Raw genomic sequence first — 18,440 nt, forward strand, 5'->3', positions numbered from 1 at the left:
TAAGTTAAGCTTTTCACTTGGTCTGGCATTTAGGATTCCTGTTTTTTCAGACATAGAGGTGAAAACAAATCATTTTAGGAAACCTTTCAAAATGCCAAGAACTTTTGGTTGTCTTGTGTTACCCACTCTAGAGAAAAGGTGACAGAGCTTCCCATATGGTCTAGCGGTTAGGATTCCTGGTTTTCACCCAGGCGGCCCGGGTTCGACTCCCGGTATGGGAATTGTCCTTAGCTTTTCTTCTTTAGTCACATTTTAATCTCACCCATATAAGTTAATGTCTCCGGTTTACTATTCTATCCGCACTGGATTGAAGATTGCTCCTAGTCAGATTATAGAAATAAACATCGTATTCCAATACATCCTGGATGAGAGAATTTACTACACGTAATATTTTATGTGCACAGAACAGGACTTTTCTAAAGAACACATCAACATTCAATGAAAATTTTGTATTATTTGGCAGGGGAAAAATGACTTTTGCTTGAAATGGAAATTGTCGCTTCTGCCTAAAGCACAAGAAAGCGTCCCTTGAGGATTATATGCAGATAGATTAGTTTTTTACCAATCCAGGACCTTCCAATGAAGTCATGTCTTGCAAACATGTCAAAAAATTAGATTCAATGCACCTTGCATTAACATCAAGACACTGACGCTCTAATAGTTTTACTCGTTTAAACCCTTTTAAGGCATATTGCTGATATCAAAGAAGGCCACGCCACCTTTGCAAAAACTTACTTCCTCCAAGAGCACTTTAGAACGGGTGCTTTTAGCTTACACAAGGTTGCCAAAACCTTTCTTTTCGGTGATAGATTTTACTCCCAAGTATCTTTTGGACACAAGGAACATGACGGCAAAGGTGCCAAAAGGTCTCCAAAAATGCCAGCATTTCATTATATGGGAAAATCAGTCAATCAAAAGATTCTCCAGAGAAGCTAAACGATTTACCATTTAACCAGGCATGGCAAGGGTTTGCATTTGGCGTATTGCTTAAGGTTCTTCTTGATTTTTCACTCAGGTGGTAGAACATAATGCTTGGTGGCTTTCTTTTCTTGACCTAAAGCAGCCTATCAATGCAGTGCTGTGATATATTTATTCTAGAAGATGTAATAAGAATCTTGCGAAGTGTGGAGTTTGTGAGCTCCCAAACATAGCTCAATGTTTAACCCCGCTCCAAAGAGGATAATGCCTTTTTGCAAGAGCTTCCTTTTCTTGCATAATCTTCAGGCAACCTTCTCCTTATGTCAACCGATCCGTGTCAAAATAAGTTAAGCTTTTCACTTGGTCTGGCATTTAGGATTCCTGTTTTTTCAGACATAGAGGTGAAAACAAATCATTTTAGGAAACCTTTCAAAATGCCAAGAACTTTTGGTTGTCTTGTGTTACCCACTCTAGAGAAAAGGTGACAGAGCTTCCCATATTGTCTAGCGGTTAGGATTCCTGGTTTTCACCCAGGCGGCCCGGGTTCGACTCCCGGTATGGGAAATGTCCTTAGCTTTTCTTCTTTAGTCACATTTTAATCTCACCCATATAAGTTAATGTCTCCGGTTTACTATTCTATCCGCACTGGATTGAAGATTGCTCCTAGTCAGATTATAGAAATAAACATCGTATTCCAATACATCCTGGATGAGAGAATTTACTACACGTAATATTTTATGTGCACAGAACAGGACTTTTCTAAAGAACACATCAACATTCAATGAAAATTTTGTATTATTTGGCAGGGGAAAAATGACTTTTGCTTGAAATGGAAATTGTCGCTTCTGCCTAAAGCACAAGAAAGCGTCCCTTGAGGATTATATGCAGATAGATTAGTTTTTTACCAATCCAGGACCTTCCAATGAAGTCATGTCTTGCAAACATGTCAAAAAATTAGATTCAATGCACCTTGCATTAACATCAAGACACTGACGCTCTAATAGTTTTACTCGTTTAAACCCTTTTAAGGCATATTGCTGATATCAAAGAAGGCCACGCCACCTTTGCAAAAACTTACTTCCTCCAAGAGCACTTTAGAACGGGTGCTTTTAGCTTACACAAGGTTGCCAAAACCTTTCTTTTCGGTGATAGATTTTACTCCCAAGTATCTTTTGGACACAAGGAACATGACGGCAAAGGTGCCAAAAGGTCTCCAAAAATGCCAGCATTTCATTATATGGGAAAATCAGTCAATCAAAAGATTCTCCAGAGAAGCTAAACGATTTACCATTTAACCAGGCATGGCAAGGGTTTGCATTTGGCGTATTGCTTAAGGTTCTTCTTGATTTTTCACTCAGGTGGTAGAACATAATGCTTGGTGGCTTTCTTTTCTTGACCTAAACAGCCTATCAATGCAGTGCTGTGATATATTTATTCCAGAAGATGTATGAAGAATCTTGCGAAGTGTGGAGTTTGTGAGCTCCCAAACATAGCTCAATGTTTAACCCCGCTCCAAAGAGGATAATGCCTTTTTGCAAGAGCTTCCTTTTCTTGCATAATCTTCAGGCAACCTTCTCCTTATGTCAACCGATCCGTGTCAAAATAAGTTAAGCTTTTCACTTGGTCTGGCATTTAGGATTCCTGTTTTTTCAGACATAGAGGTGAAAACAAATCATTTTAGGAAACCTTTCAAAATGCCAAGAACTTTTGGTTGTCTTGTGTTACCCACTCTAGAGAAAAGGTGACAGAGCTTCCCATATGGTCTAGCGGTTAGGATTCCTGGTTTTCACCCAGGCGGCCCGGGTTCGACTCCCGGTATGGGAATTGTCCTTAGCTTTTCTTCTTTAGTCACATTTTAATCTCACCCATATAAGTTAATGTCTCCGGTTTACTATTCTATCCGCACTGGATTGAAGATTGCTCCTAGTCAGATTATAGAAATAAACATCGTATTCCAATACATCCTGGATGAGAGAATTTACTACACGTAACATTTTATGTGCACAGAACAGGACTTTTCTAAAGAACACATCAACATTCAATGAAAATTTTTTATTATTTGGCAGGGAAAAAATGACTTTTGCTTGAAATGGAAATTGTCGCTTCTGCCTAAAGCACAAGAAAGCGTCCCTTGAGGATTATATGCAGATAGATTAGTTTTTTACCAATCCAGGACCTTCCAATGAAGTCATGTCTTGCAAACATGTCAAAAAATTAGATTCAATGCACCTTGCATTAACATCAAGACACTGACGCTCTAATAGTTTTACTCGTTTAAACCCTTTTAAGGCATATTGCTGATATCAAAGAAGGCCACGCCACCTTTGCAAAAACTTACTTCCTCCAAGAGCACTTTAGAACGGGTGCTTTTAGCTTACACAAGGTTGCCAAAACCTTTCTTTTCGGTGATAGATTTTACTCCCAAGTATCTTTTGGACACAAGGAACATGACGGCAAAGGTGCCAATAGGTCTCCAAAAATGCCAGCATTTCATTATATGGGAAAATCAGTCAATCAAAAGATTCTCCAGAGAAGCTAAACGATTTACCATTTAACCAGGCATGGCAAGGGTTTGCATTTGGCGTATTGCTTAAGGTTCTTCTTGATTTTTCACTCAGGTGGTAGAACATCATGCTTGGTGGCTTTCTTTTCTTGACCTAAAGCAGCCTATCAATGCAGTGCTGTGATATATTTATTCCAGAAGATGTATGAAGAATCTTGCGAAGTGTGGAGTTTGTGAGCTCCCAAACATAGCTCAATGTTTAACCCCGCTCCAAAGAGGATAATGCCTTTTTGCAAGAGCTTCCTTTTCTTGCATAATCTTCAGGCAACCTTCTCCTTATGTCAACCGATCCGTGTCAAAATAAGTTAAGCTTTTCACTTGGTCTGGCATTTAGGATTCCTGTTTTTTCAGACATAGAGGTGAAAACAAATCATTTTAGGAAACCTTTCAAAATGCCAAGAACTTTTGGTTGTCTTGTGTTACCCACTCTAGAGAAAAGGTGACAGAGCTTCCCATATGGTCTAGCGGTTAGGATTCCTGGTTTTCACCCAGGCGGCCCGGGTTCGACTCCCGGTATGGGAATTGTCCTTAGCTTTTCTTCTTTAGTCACCTTTTAATCTCACCCATATAAGTTAATGTCTCCGGTTTACTATTCTATCCGCACTGGATTGAAGATTGCTCCTAGTCAGATTATAGAAATAAACATCGTATTCCAATACATCCTGGATGAGAGAATTTACTACACGTAACATTTTATGTGCACAGAACAGGACTTTTCTAAAGAACACATCAACATTCAATAAAAATTTTTTTATTATTTGGCAGGGAAAAAATGACTTTTGCTTGAAATGGAAATTGTCGCTTCTGCCTAAAGCACAAGAAAGCGTCCCTTGAGGATTATATGCAGATAGATTAGTTTTTTACCAATCCAGGACCTTCCAATGAAGTCATGTCTTGCAAACATGTCAAAAAATTAGATTCAATGCACCTTGCATTAACATCAAGACACTGATGCTCTAATAGTTTTACTCGTTTAAACCCTTTTAAGGCATATTGCTGATATCAAAGAAGGCCACGCCACCTTTGCAAAAACTTACTTCCTCCAAGAGCACTTTAGAACGGGTACTTTTAGCTTCCGCAAGGTTGCCAAAACCTTTCTTTTCGGTGACAGATTTAACTCCCAAGTATCTTTTGGACACAAGGAACATGACGGCAAAGGTGCCAAAAGGTCTCCAAAAATGCCAGCATTTCATTATATGGGAAAATCAGTCAATCAAAAGATTCTCCAGAGAAGCTAAACGATTTACCATTTAACCAGGCATGGCAAGGGTTTGCATTTGGCGTATTGCTTAAGGTTCTTCTTGATTTTTCACTCAGGTGGTAGAACATAATGCTTGGTGGCTTTCTTTTCTTGACCTAAAGCAGCCTATCAATGCAGTGCTGTGATATATTTATTCCAGAAGATGTATGAAGAATCTTGCGAAGTGTGGAGTTTGTGAGCTCCCAAACATAGCTCAATGTTTAACCCCGCTCCAAAGAGGATAATGCCTTTTTGCAAGAGCTTCCTTTTCTTGCATAATCTTCAGGCAACCTTCTCCTTATGTCAACCGATCCGTGTCAAAATAAGTTAAGCTTTTCACTTGGTCTGGCATTTAGGATTCCTGTTTTTTCAGACATAGAGGTGAAAACAAATCATTTTAGGAAACCTTTCAAAATGCCAAGAACTTTTGGTTGTCTTGTGTTACCCACTCTAGAGAAAAGGTGACAGAGCTTCCCATATGGTCTAGCGGTTAGGATTCCTGGTTTTCACCCAGGCGGCCCGGGTTTGACTCCCGGTATGGGAATTGTCCTTAGCTTTTCTTCTTTAATCACCTTTTAATCTCACCCATATAAGTTAATGTCTCCGGTTTACTATTCTATCCGCACTGGATTGAAGATTGCTCCTAGTCAGATTATAGAAATAAACATCGTATTCCAATACATCCTGGTTTAGAGAATTTACTACACGTAATATTTTATGTGCACAGAACAGGACTTTTCTAAAGAACACATCAACATTCAATGAAAATTTTTTATTATTTGGCAGGGAAAAAATGACTTTTGCTTGAAATGGAAATTGTCGCTTCTGCCTAAAGCACAAGAAAGCGTCCCTTGAGGATTATATGCAGATAGATTAGTTTTTTACCAATCCAGGACCTTCCAATGAAGTCATGTCTTGCAAACATGTCAAAAAATTAGATTCAATGCACCTTGCATTAACATCAAGACACTGACGCTCTAATAGTTTTACTCGTTTAAACCCTTTTAAGGCATATTGCTGATATCAAAGAAGGCCACGCCACCTTTGCAAAAACTTACTTCCTCCAAGAGCACTTTAGAACGGGTGCTTTTAGCTTACACAAGGTTGCCAAAACCTTTCTTTTCGGTGATAGATTTTACTCCCAAGTATCTTTTGGACACAAGGAACATGACGGCAAAGGTGCCAATAGGTCTCCAAAAATGCCAGCATTTCATTATATGGGAAAATCAGTCAATCAAAAGATTCTCCAGAGAAGCTAAACGATTTACCATTTAACCAGGCATGGCAAGGGTTTGCATTTGGCGTATTGCTTAAGGTTCTTCTTGATTTTTCACTCAGGTGGTAGAACATCATGCTTGGTGGCTTTCTTTTCTTGACCTAAAGCAGCCTATCAATGCAGTGCTGTGATATATTTATTCCAGAAGATGTATGAAGAATCTTGCGAAGTGTGGAGTTTGTGAGCTCCCAAACATAGCTCAATGTTTAACCCCGCTCCAAAGAGGATAATGCCTTTTTGCAAGAGCTTCCTTTTCTTGCATAATCTTCAGGCAACCTTCTCCTTATGTCAACCGATCCGTGTCAAAATAAGTTAAGCTTTTCACTTGGTCTGGCATTTAGGATTCCTGTTTTTTCAGACATAGAGGTGAAAACAAATCATTTTAGGAAACCTTTCAAAATGCCAAGAACTTTTGGTTGTCTTGTGTTACCCACTCTAGAGAAAAGGTGACAGAGCTTCCCATATGGTCTAGCGGTTAGGATTCCTGGTTTTCACCCAGGCGGCCCGGTTTCGACTCCCGGTATGGGAATTGTCCTTAGCTTTTCTTCTTTAGTCACCTTTTAATCTCACTCATATAAGTTAATGTCTCCGGTTTACTATTCTATCCGCACTGGATTGAAGATTGCTCCTAGTCAGATTATAGAAATAAACATCGTATTCCAATACATCCTGGATGAGAGAATTTACTACACGTAACATTTTATGTGCACAGAACAGGACTTTTCTAAAGAACACATCAACATTCAATAAAAATTTTTTTATTATTTGGCAGGGAAAAAATGACTTTTGCTTGAAATGGAAATTGTCGCTTCTGCCTAAAGCACAAGAAAGCGTCCCTTGAGGATTATATGCAGATAGATTAGTTTTTTACCAATCCAGGACCTTCCAATGAAGTCATGTCTTGCAAACATGTCAAAAAATTAGATTCAATGCACCTTGCATTAACATCAAGACACTGATGCTCTAATAGTTTTACTCGTTTAAACCCTTTTAAGGCATATTGCTGATATCAAAGAAGGCCACGCCACCTTTGCAAAAACTTACTTCCTCCAAGAGCACTTTAGAACGGGTACTTTTAGCTTCCGCAAGGTTGCCAAAACCTTTCTTTTCGGTGACAGATTTTACTCCCAAGTATCTTTTGGACACAAGGAACATGACGGCAAAGGTGCCAAAAGGTCTCCAAAAATGCCAGCATTTCATTATATGGGAAAATCAGTCAATCAAAAGATTCTCCAGAGAAGCTAAACGATTTACCATTTAACCAGGCATGGCAAGGGCTTGCATATGGCGTATTGCTTAAGGTTCTTCTTGATTTTTCACTCAGGTGGTAGAACATCATGCTTGGTGGCTTTCTTTTCTTGACCTAAAGCAGCCTATCAATGCAGTGCTGTGATATATTTATTCCAGAAGATGTATGAAGAATCTTGCGAAGTGTGGAGTTTGTGAGCTCCCAAACATAGCTCAATGTTTAACCCCGCTCCAAAGAGGATAATTCCTTTTTGCAAGAGCTTCCTTTTCTTGCATAATCTTCAGGCAACCTTCTCCTTATGTCAACCGATCCGTGTCCAAATAAGTTAAGCTTTTCACTTGGTCTGGCATTTAGGATTCCTGTTTTTTCAGACATAGAGGTGAAAACAAATCATTTTAGGAAACCTTTCAAAATGCCAAGAACTTTTGGTTGTCTTGTGTTACCCACTCTAGAGAAAAGGTGACAGAGCTTCCCATATGGTCTAGCGGTTAGGATTCCTGGTTTTCACCCAGGCGGCCCGGGTTCGACTCCCGGTATGGGAATTGTCCTTAGCTTTTCTTCTTTAGTCACATTTTAATCTCACCCATATAAGTTAATGTCTCCGGTTTACTATTCTATCCGCACTGGATTGAAGATTGCTCCTAGTCAGATTATAGAAATAAACATCGTATTCCAATACATCCTGGATGAGAGAATTTACTACACGTAATATTTTATGTGCACAGAACAGGACTTTTCTAAAGAACACATCAACATTCAATGAAAATTTTGTATTATTTGGCAGGGGAAAAATGACTTTTGCTTGAAATGGAAATTGTCGCTTCTGCCTAAAGCACAAGAAAGCGTCCCTTGAGGATTATATGCAGATAGATTAGTTTTTTACCAATCCAGGACCTTCCAATGAAGTCATGTCTTGCAAACATGTCAAAAAATTAGATTCAATGCACCTTGCATTAACATCAAGACACTGACGCTCTAATAGTTTTACTCGTTTAAACCCTTTTAAGGCATATTGCTGATATCAAAGAAGGCCACGCCACCTTTGCAAAAACTTACTTCCTCCAAGAGCACTTTAGAACGGGTGCTTTTAGCTTACACAAGGTTGCCAAAACCTTTCTTTTCGGTGATAGATTTTACTCCCAAGTATCTTTTGGACACAAGGAACATGACGGCAAAGGTGCCAAAAGGTCTCCAAAAATGCCAGCATTTCATTATATGGGAAAATCAGTCAATCAAAAGATTCTCCAGAGAAGCTAAACGATTTACCATTTAACCAGGCATGGCAAGGGTTTGCATTTGGCGTATTGCTTAAGGTTCTTCTTGATTTTTCACTCAGGTGGTAGAACATAATGCTTGGTGGCTTTCTTTTCTTGACCTAAAGCAGCCTATCAATGCAGTGCTGTGATATATTTATTCCAGAAGATGTATGAATAATCTTGCGAAGTGTGGAGTTTGTGAGCTCCCAAACATAGCTCAATGTTTAACCCCGCTCCAAAGAGGATAATGCCTTTTTGCAAGAGCTTCCTTTTCTTGCATAATCTTCAGGCAACCTTCTCCTTATGTCAACCGATCCGTGTCAAAATAAGTTAAGCCTTTCACTTGGTCTGGCATTTAGGATTCCTGTTTTTTCAGACATAGAGGTGAAAACAAATCATTTTAGGAAACCTTTCAAAATGCCAAGAACTTTTGGTTGTCTTGTGTTACCCACTCTAGAGAAAAGGTGACAGAGCTTCCCATATGGTCTAGCGGTTAGGATTCCTGGTTTTCACCCAGGCGGCCCGGGTTTGACTCCCGGTATGGGAAATGTCCTTAGCTTTTCTTCTTTAGTCACATTTTAATCTCACCCATATAAGTTAATGTCTCCGGTTTACTATTCTATCCGCACTGGATTGAAGATTGCTCCTAGTCAGATTATAGAAATAAACATCGTATTCCAATACATCCTGGATGAGAGAATTTACTACACGTAATATTTTATGTGCACAGAACAGGACTTTTCTAAAGAACACATCAACATTCAATGAAAATTTTTTATTATTTGGCAGGGGAAAAATGACTTTTGCTTGAAATGGAAATTGTCGCTTCTGCCTAAAGCACAAGAAAGCGTCCCTTGAGGATTATATGCAGATAGATTAGTTTTTTACCAATCCAGGACCTTCCAATGAAGTCATGTCTTGCAAACATGTCAAAAAATTAGATTCAATGCACCTTGCATTAACATCAAGACACTGACGCTCTAATAGTTTTACTCGTTTAAACCCTTTTAAGGCATATTGCTGATATCAAAGAAGGCCACGCCACCTTTGCAAAAACTTACTTCCTCCAAGAGCACTTTAGAACGGGTGCTTTTAGCTTACACAAGGTTGCCAAAACCTTTCTTTTCGGTGATAGATTTTACTCCCAAGTATCTTTTGGACACAAGGAACATGACGGCAAAGGTGCCAAAAGGTCTCCAAAAATGCCAGCATTTCATTATATGGGAAAATCAGTCAATCAAAAGATTCTCCAGAGAAGCTAAACGATTTACCATTTAACCAGGCATGGCAAGGGTTTGCATTTGGCGTATTGCTTAAGGTTCTTCTTGATTTTTCACTCAGGTGGTAGAACATAATGCTTGGTGGCTTTCTTTTCTTGACCTAAAGCAGCCTATCAATGCAGTGCTGTGATATATTTATTCCAGAAGATGTATGAAGAATCTTGCGAAGTGTGGAGTTTGTGAGCTCCCAAACATAGCTCAATGTTTAACCCCGCTCCAAAGAGGATAATGCCTTTTTGCAAGAGCTTCCTTTTCTTGCATAATCTTCAGGCAACCTTCTCCTTATGTCAACCGATCCGTGTCAAAATAAGTTAAGCTTTTCACTTGGTCTGGCATTTAGGATTCCTGTTTTTTCAGACATAGAGGTGAAAACAAATCATTTTAGGAAACCTTTCAAAATGCCAAGAACTTTTGGTTGTCTTGTGTTACCCACTCTAGAGAAAAGGTGACAGAGCTTCCCATATGGTCTAGCGGTTAGGATTCCTGGTTTTCACCCAGGCGGCCCGGGTTCGACTCCCGGTATGGGAATTGTCCTTAGCTTTTCTTCTTTAGTCACCTTTTAATCTCACCCATATAAGTTAATGTCTCCGGTTTACTATTCTATCCGCACTGGATTGAAGATTGCTCCTAGTCAGATTATAGAAATAAACATCGTATTCCAATACATCCTGGATGAGAGAATTTACTACACGTAACATTTTATGTGCACAGAACAGGACTTTTCTAAAGAACACATCAACATTCAATAAAAAAAAATTTATTATTTGGCAGGGAAAAAATGACTTTTGCTTGAAATGGAAATTGTCGCTTCTGCCTAAAGCACAAGAAAGCGTCCCTTGAGGATTATATGCAGATAGATTAGTTTTTTACCAATCCAGGACCTTCCAATGAAGTCATGTCTTGCAAACATGTCAAAAAATTAGATTCAATGCACCTTGCATTAACATCAAGACACTGATGCTCTAATAGTTTTACTCGTTTAAACCCTTTTAAGGCATATTGCTGATATCAAAGAAGGCCACGCCACCTTTGCAAAAACTTACTTCCTCCAAGAGCACTTTAGAACGGGTACTTTTAGCTTCCGCAAGGTTGCCAAAACCTTTCTTTTCGGTGACAGATTTTACTCCCAAGTATCTTTTGGACACAAGGAACATGACGGCAAAGGTGCCAAAAGGTCTCCAAAAATGCCAGCATTTCATTATATGGGAAAATCAGTCAATCAAAAGATTCTCCAGAGAAGCTAAACGATTTACCATTTAACCAGGCATGGCAAGGGCTTGCATATGGCGTATTGCTTAAGGTTCTTCTTGATTTTTCACTCAGGTGGTAGAACATCATGCTTGGTGGCTTTCTTTTCTTGACCTAAAGCAGCCTATCAATGCAGTGCTGTGATATATTTATTCCAGAAGATGTATGAAGAATCTTGCGAAGTGTGGAGTTTGTGAGCTCCCAAACATAGCTCAATGTTTAACCCCGCTCCAAAGAGGATAATGCCTTTTTGCAAGAGCTTCCTTTTCTTGCATAATCTTCAGGCAACCTTCTCCTTATGTCAACCGATCCGTGTCCAAATAAGTTAAGCTTTTCACTTGGTCTGGCATTTAGGATTCCTGTTTTTTCAGACATAGAGGTGAAAACAAATCATTTTAGGAAACCTTTCAAAATGCCAAGAACTTTTGGTTGTCTTGTGTTACCCACTCTAGAGAAAAGGTGACAGAGCTTCCCATATGGTCTAGCGGTTAGTATTCCTGGTTTTCACCCAGGCGGCCCGGGTTCGACTCCCGGTATGGGAATTGTCCTTAGCTTTTCTTCTTTAGTCACCTTTTAATCTCACCCATATAAGTTAATGTCTCCGGTTTACTATTCTATCCGCACTGGATTGAAGATTGCTCCTAGTCAGATTATAGAAATAAACATCGTATTCCAATACATCCTGGATGAGAGAATTTACTACACGTAACATTTTATGTGCACAGAACAGGACTTTTCTAAAGAACACATCAACATTCAATAAAAATTTTTTTATTATTTGGCAGGGAAAAAATGACTTTTGCTTGAAATGGAAATTGTCGCTTCTGCCTAAAGCACAAGAAAGCGTCCCTTGAGGATTATATGCAGATAGATTAGTTTTTTACCAATCCAGGACCTTCCAATGAAGTCATGTCTTGCAAACATGTCAAAAAATTAGATTCAATGCACCTTGCATTAACATCAAGACACTGATGCTCTAATAGTTTTACTCGTTTAAACCCTTTTAAGGCATATTGCTGATATCAAAGAAGGCCACGCCACCTTTGCAAAAACTTACTTCCTCCAAGAGCACTTTAGAACGGGTACTTTTAGCTTCCGCAAGGTTGCCAAAACCTTTCTTTTCGGTGACAGATTTAACTCCCAAGTATCTTTTGGACACAAGGAACATGACGGCAAAGGTGCCAAAAGGTCTCCAAAAATGCCAGCATTTCATTATATGGGAAAATCAGTCAATCAAAAGATTCTCCAGAGAAGCTAAACGATTTACCATTTAACCAGGCATGGCAAGGGCTTGCATATGGCGTATTGCTTAAGGTTCTTCTTGATTTTTCACTCAGGTGGTAGAACATAATGCTTGGTGGCTTTCTTTTCTTGACCTAAAGCAGCCTATCAATGCAGTGCTGTGATATATTTATTCCAGAAGATGTATGAATAATCTTGCGAAGTGTGGAGTTTGTGAGCTCCCAAACATAGCTCAATGTTTAACCCCGCTCCAAAGAGGATAATGCCTTTTTGCAAGAGCTTCCTTTTCTTGCATAATCTTCAGGCAACCTTCTCCTTATGTCAACCGATCCGTGTCCAAATAAGTTAAGCTTTTCACTTGGTCTGGCATTTAGGATTCCTGTTTTTTCAGACATAGAGGTGAAAACAAATCATTTTAGGAAACCTTTCAAAATGCCAAGAACTTTTGGTTGTCTTGTGTTACCCACTCTAGAGAAAAGGTGACAGAGCTTCCCATATGGTCTAGCGGTTAGGATTCCTGGTTTTCACCCAGGCGGCCCGGGTTCGACTCCCGGTATGGGAATTGTCCTTAGCTTTTCTTCTTTAGTCACCTTTTAATCTCACCCATATAAGTTAATGTCTCCGGTTTACTATTCTATCCGCACTGGATTGAAGATTGCTCCTAGTCAGATTATAGAAATAAACATCGTATTCCAATACATCCTGGATGAGAGAATTTACTACACGTAACATTTTATGTGCACAGAACAGGACTTTTCTAAAGAACACATCAACATTCAATAAAAATTTTTTTATTATTTGGCAGGGAAAAAATGACTTTTGCTTGAAATGGAAATTGTCGCTTCTGCCTAAAGCACAAGAAAGCGTCCCTTGAGGATTATATGCAGATAGATTAGTTTTTTACCAATCCAGGACCTTCCAATGAAGTCATGTCTTGCAAACATGTCAAAAAATTAGATTCAATGCACCTTGCATTAACATCAAGACACTGATGCTCTAATAGTTTTACTCGTTTAAACCCTTTTAAGGCATATTGCTGATATCAAAGAAGGCCACGCCACCTTTGCAAAAACTTACTTCCTCCAAGAGCACTTTAGAACGGGTACTTTTAGCTTCCGCAAGGTTGCCAAAACCTTTCTTTTCGGTGACAGATTTAACTCCCAAGTATCTTTTGGACACAAGGAACATGACGGCAAAGGTGCCAAAAGGTCTCCAAAAATGCCAGCATTTCATTATATGGGAAAATCAGTCAATCAAAAGATTCTCCAGAGAAGCTAAACGATTTACCATTTAACCAGGCATGGCAAGGGCTTGCATATGGCGTATTGCTTAAGGTTCTTCTTGATTTTTCACTCAGGTGGTAGAACATAATGCTTGGTGGCTTTCTTTTCTTGACCTAAAGCAGCCTATCAATGCAGTGCTGTGATATATTTATTCCAGAAGATGTATGAATAATCTTGCGAAGTGTGGAGTTTGTGAGCTCCCAAACATAGCTCAATGTTTAACCCCGCTCCAAAGAGGATAATGCCTTTTTGCAAGAGCTTCCTTTTCTTGCATAATCTTCAGGCAACCTTCTCCTTATGTCAACCGATCCGTGTCCAAATAAGTTAAGCTTTTCACTTGGTCTGGCATTTAGGATTCCTGTTTTTTCAGACATAGAGGTGAAAACAAATCATTTTAGGAAACCTTTCAAAATGCCAAGAACTTTTGGTTGTCTTGTGTTACCCACTCTAGAGAAAAGGTGACAGAGCTTCCCATATGGTCTAGCGGTTAGGATTCCTGGTTTTCACCCAGGCGGCCCGGGTTCGACTCCCGGTATGGGAATTGTCCTTAGCTTTTCTTCTTTAGTCACATTTTAATCTCACCCATATAAGTTAATGTCTCCGGTTTACTATTCTATCCGCACTGGATTGAAGATTGCTCCTAGTCAGATTATAGAAATAAACATCGTATTCCAATACATCCTGGATGAGAGAATTTACTACACGTAATATTTTATGTGCACAGAACAGGACTTTTCTAAAGAACACATCAACATTCAATGAAAATTTTGTATTATTTGGCAGGGGAAAAATGACTTTTGCTTGAAATGGAAATTGTCGCTTCTGCCTAAAGCACAAGAAAGCGTCCCTTGAGGATTATATGCAGATAGATTAGTTTTTTACCAATCCAGGACCTTCCAATGAAGTCATGTCTTGCAAACATGTCAAAAAATTAGATTCAATGCACCTTGCATTAACATCAAGACACTGACGCTCTAATAGTTTTACTCGTTTAAACCCTTTTAAGGCATATTGCTGATATCAAAGAAGGCCACGCCACCTTTGCAAAAACTTACTTCCTCCAAGAGCACTTTAGAACGGGTGCTTTTAGCTTACACAAGGTTGCCAAAACCTTTCTTTTCGGTGATAGATTTTACTCCCAAGTATCTTTTGGACACAAGGAACATGACGGCAAAGGTGCCAAAAGGTCTCCAAAAATGCCAGCATTTCATTATATGGGAAAATCAGTCAATCAAAAGATTCTCCAGAGAAGCTAAACGATTTACCATTTAACCAGGCATGGCAAGGGTTTGCATTTGGCGTATTGCTTAAGGTTCTTCTTGATTTTTCACTCAGGTGGTAGAACATAATGCTTGGTGGCTTTCTTTTCTTGACCTAAAGCAGCCTATCAATGCAGTGCTGTGATATATTTATTCCAGAAGATGTATGAAGAATCTTGCGAAGTGTGGAGTTTGTGAGCTCCCAAACATAGCTCAATGTTTAACCCCGCTCCAAAGAGGATAATGCCTTTTTGCAAGAGCTTCCTTTTCTTGCATAATCTTCAGGCAACCTTCTCCTTATGTCAACCGATCCGTGTCAAAATAAGTTAAGCTTTTCACTTGGTCTGGCATTTAGGATTCCTGTTTTTTCAGACATAGAGGTGAAAACAAATCATTTTAGGAAACCTTTCAAAATGCCAAGAACTTTTGGTTGTCTTGTGTTACCCACTCTAGAGAAAAGGTGACAGAGCTTCCCATATGGTCTAGCGGTTAGGATTCCTGGTTTTCACCCAGGCGGCCCGGGTTTGACTCCCGGTATGGGAATTGTCCTTAGCTTTTCTTCTTTAATCACCTTTTAATCTCACCCATATAAGTTAATGTCTCCGGTTTACTATTCTATCCGCACTGGATTGAAGATTGCTCCTAGTCAGATTATAGAAATAAACATCGTATTCCAATACATCCTGGTTTAGAGAATTTACTACACGTAATATTTTATGTGCACAGAACAGGACTTTTCTAAAGAACACATCAACATTCAATGAAAATTTTTTATTATTTGGCAGGGAAAAAATGACTTTTGCTTGAAATGGAAATTGTCGCTTCTGCCTAAAGCACAAGAAAGCGTCCCTTGAGGATTATATGCAGATAGATTAGTTTTTTACCAATCCAGGACCTTCCAATGAAGTCATGTCTTGCAAACATGTCAAAAAATTAGATTCAATGCACCTTGCATTAACATCAAGACACTGACGCTCTAATAGTTTTACTCGTTTAAACCCTTTTAAGGCATATTGCTGATATCAAAGAAGGCCACGCCACCTTTGCAAAAACTTACTTCCTCCAAGAGCACTTTAGAACGGGTGCTTTTAGCTTACACAAGGTTGCCAAAACCTTTCTTTTCGGTGATAGATTTTACTCCCAAGTATCTTTTGGACACAAGGAACATGACGGCAAAGGTGCCAATAGGTCTCCAAAAATGCCAGCATTTCATTATATGGGAAAATCAGTCAATCAAAAGATTCTCCAGAGAAGCTAAACGATTTACCATTTAACCAGGCATGGCAAGGGTTTGCATTTGGCGTATTGCTTAAGGTTCTTCTTGATTTTTCACTCAGGTGGTAGAACATCATGCTTGGTGGCTTTCTTTTCTTGACCTAAAGCAGCCTATCAATGCAGTGCTGTGATATATTTATTCCAGAAGATGTATGAAGAATCTTGCGAAGTGTGGAGTTTGTGAGCTCCCAAACATAGCTCAATGTTTAACCCCGCTCCAAAGAGGATAATGCCTTTTTGCAAGAGCTTCCTTTTCTTGCATAATCTTCAGGCAACCTTCTCCTTATGTCAACCGATCCGTGTCAAAATAAGTTAAGCTTTTCACTTGGTCTGGCATTTAGGATTCCTGTTTTTTCAGACATAGAGGTGAAAACAAATCATTTTAGGAAACCTTTCAAAATGCCAAGAACTTTTGGTTGTCTTGTGTTACCCACTCTAGAGAAAAGGTGACAGAGCTTCCCATATGGTCTAGCGGTTAGGATTCCTGGTTTTCACCCAGGCGGCCCGGGTTCGACTCCCGGTATGGGAATTGTCCTTAGCTTTTCTTCTTTAGTCACCTTTTAATCTCACTCATATAAGTTAATGTCTCCGGTTTACTATTCTATCCGCACTGGATTGAAGATTGCTCCTAGTCAGATTATAGAAATAAACATCGTATTCCAATACATCCTGGATGAGAGAATTTACTACACGTAATATTTTATGTGCACAGAACAGGACTTTTCTAAAGAACACATCAACATTCAATGAAAATTTTTTATTATTTGGCAGGGGAAAAATGACTTTTGCTTGAAATGGAAATTGTCGCTTCTGCCTAAAGCACAAGAAAGCGTCCCTTGAGGATTATATGCAGATAGATTAGTTTTTTACCAATCCAGGACCTTCCAATGAAGTCATGTCTTGCAAACATGTCAAAAAATTAGATTCAATGCACCTTGCATTAACATCAAGACACTGACGCTCTAATAGTTTTACTCGTTTAAACCCTTTTAAGGCATATTGCTGATATCAAAGAAGGCCACGCCACCTTTGCAAAAACTTACTTCCTCCAAGAGCACTTTAGAACGGGTGCTTTTAGCTTACACAAGGTTGCCAAAACCTTTCTTTTCGGTGATAGATTTTACTCCCAAGTATCTTTTGGACACAAGGAACATGACGGCAAAGGTGCCAAAAGGTCTCCAAAAATGCCAGCATTTCATTATATGGGAAAATCAGTCAATCAAAAGATTCTCCAGAGAAGCTAAACGATTTACCATTTAACCAGGCATGGCAAGGGTTTGCATTTGGCGTATTGCTTAAGGTTCTTCTTGATTTTTCACTCAGGTGGTAGAACATAATGCTTGGTGGCTTTCTTTTCTTGACCTAAAGCAGCCTATCAATGCAGTGCTGTGATATATTTATTCCAGAAGATGTATGAAGAATCTTGCGAAGTGTGGAGTTTGTGAGCTCCCAAACATAGCTCAATGTTTAACCCCGCTCCAAAGAGGATAATGCCTTTTTGCAAGAGCTTCCTTTTCTTGCATAATCTTCAGGCAACCTTCTCCTTATGTCAACCGATCCGTGTCAAAATAAGTTAAGCTTTTCACTTGGTCTGGCATTTAGGATTCCTGTTTTTTCAGACATAGAGGTGAAAACAAATCATTTTAGGAAACCTTTCAAAATGCCAAGAACTTTTGGTTGTCTTGTGTTACCCACTCTAGAGAAAAGGTGACAGAGCTTCCCATATGGTCTAGCGGTTAGGATTCCTGGTTTTCACCCAGGCGGCCCGGGTTCGACTCCCGGTATGGGAATTGTCCTTAGCTTTTCTTCTTTAGTCACCTTTTAATCTCACCCATATAAGTTAATGTCTCCGGTTTACTATTCTATCCGCACTGGATTGAAGATTGCTCCTAGTCAGATTATAGAAATAAACATCGTATTCCAATACATCCTGGATGAGAGAATTTACTACACGTAACATTTTATGTGCACAGAACAGGACTTTTCTAAAGAACACATCAACATTCAATAAAAAAAAATTTATTATTTGGCAGGGAAAAAATGACTTTTGCTTGAAATGGAAATTGTCGCTTCTGCCTAAAGCACAAGAAAGCGTCCCTTGAGGATTATATGCAGATAGATTAGTTTTTTACCAATCCAGGACCTTCCAATGAAGTCATGTCTTGCAAACATGTCAAAAAATTAGATTCAATGCACCTTGCATTAACATCAAGACACTGATGCTCTAATAGTTTTACTCGTTTAAACCCTTTTAAGGCATATTGCTGATATCAAAGAAGGCCACGCCACCTTTGCAAAAACTTACTTCCTCCAAGAGCACTTTAGAACGGGTACTTTTAGCTTCCGCAAGG

General features: G+C 39.2%; 9 non-coding genes across 9 annotated transcripts; all 9 read left to right on the top strand.

Moving 5' to 3' along the window:
• The first annotated feature begins 149 nt into the window (after positions 1–149).
• Positions 150–221, top strand: TRNAE-UUC (transfer RNA glutamic acid (anticodon UUC)). The gene has a single exon. It is a non-coding gene; the product is annotated as a tRNA-Glu (tRNA).
• Positions 222–2,670: 2,449 nt separating this feature from the next.
• Positions 2,671–2,742, top strand: TRNAE-UUC (transfer RNA glutamic acid (anticodon UUC)). Its single transcript has one exon. It is a non-coding gene; the product is annotated as a tRNA-Glu (tRNA).
• A 1,189-nt stretch (positions 2,743–3,931) lies between these two features.
• On the top strand, positions 3,932–4,003 carry TRNAE-UUC (transfer RNA glutamic acid (anticodon UUC)). The gene has a single exon. It is a non-coding gene; the product is annotated as a tRNA-Glu (tRNA).
• Positions 4,004–7,716: 3,713 nt separating this feature from the next.
• Positions 7,717–7,788, top strand: TRNAE-UUC (transfer RNA glutamic acid (anticodon UUC)). Its single transcript has one exon. It is a non-coding gene; the product is annotated as a tRNA-Glu (tRNA).
• A 2,450-nt stretch (positions 7,789–10,238) lies between these two features.
• TRNAE-UUC (transfer RNA glutamic acid (anticodon UUC)) lies at positions 10,239–10,310 on the top strand. The gene has a single exon. It is a non-coding gene; the product is annotated as a tRNA-Glu (tRNA).
• A 2,452-nt stretch (positions 10,311–12,762) lies between these two features.
• Positions 12,763–12,834, top strand: TRNAE-UUC (transfer RNA glutamic acid (anticodon UUC)). Its single transcript has one exon. It is a non-coding gene; the product is annotated as a tRNA-Glu (tRNA).
• A 1,190-nt stretch (positions 12,835–14,024) lies between these two features.
• TRNAE-UUC (transfer RNA glutamic acid (anticodon UUC)) lies at positions 14,025–14,096 on the top strand. The gene has a single exon. It is a non-coding gene; the product is annotated as a tRNA-Glu (tRNA).
• A 2,450-nt stretch (positions 14,097–16,546) lies between these two features.
• On the top strand, positions 16,547–16,618 carry TRNAE-UUC (transfer RNA glutamic acid (anticodon UUC)). The gene has a single exon. It is a non-coding gene; the product is annotated as a tRNA-Glu (tRNA).
• Positions 16,619–17,807: 1,189 nt separating this feature from the next.
• TRNAE-UUC (transfer RNA glutamic acid (anticodon UUC)) lies at positions 17,808–17,879 on the top strand. Its single transcript has one exon. It is a non-coding gene; the product is annotated as a tRNA-Glu (tRNA).
• Positions 17,880–18,440: the final 561 nt, after the last annotated feature.

Source organism: Pelobates fuscus, chromosome 3 (assembly GCF_036172605.1).
Source record: "Pelobates fuscus isolate aPelFus1 chromosome 3, aPelFus1.pri, whole genome shotgun sequence".
NCBI classification, from domain to species: Eukaryota; Metazoa; Chordata; class Amphibia; order Anura; family Pelobatidae; genus Pelobates; species Pelobates fuscus.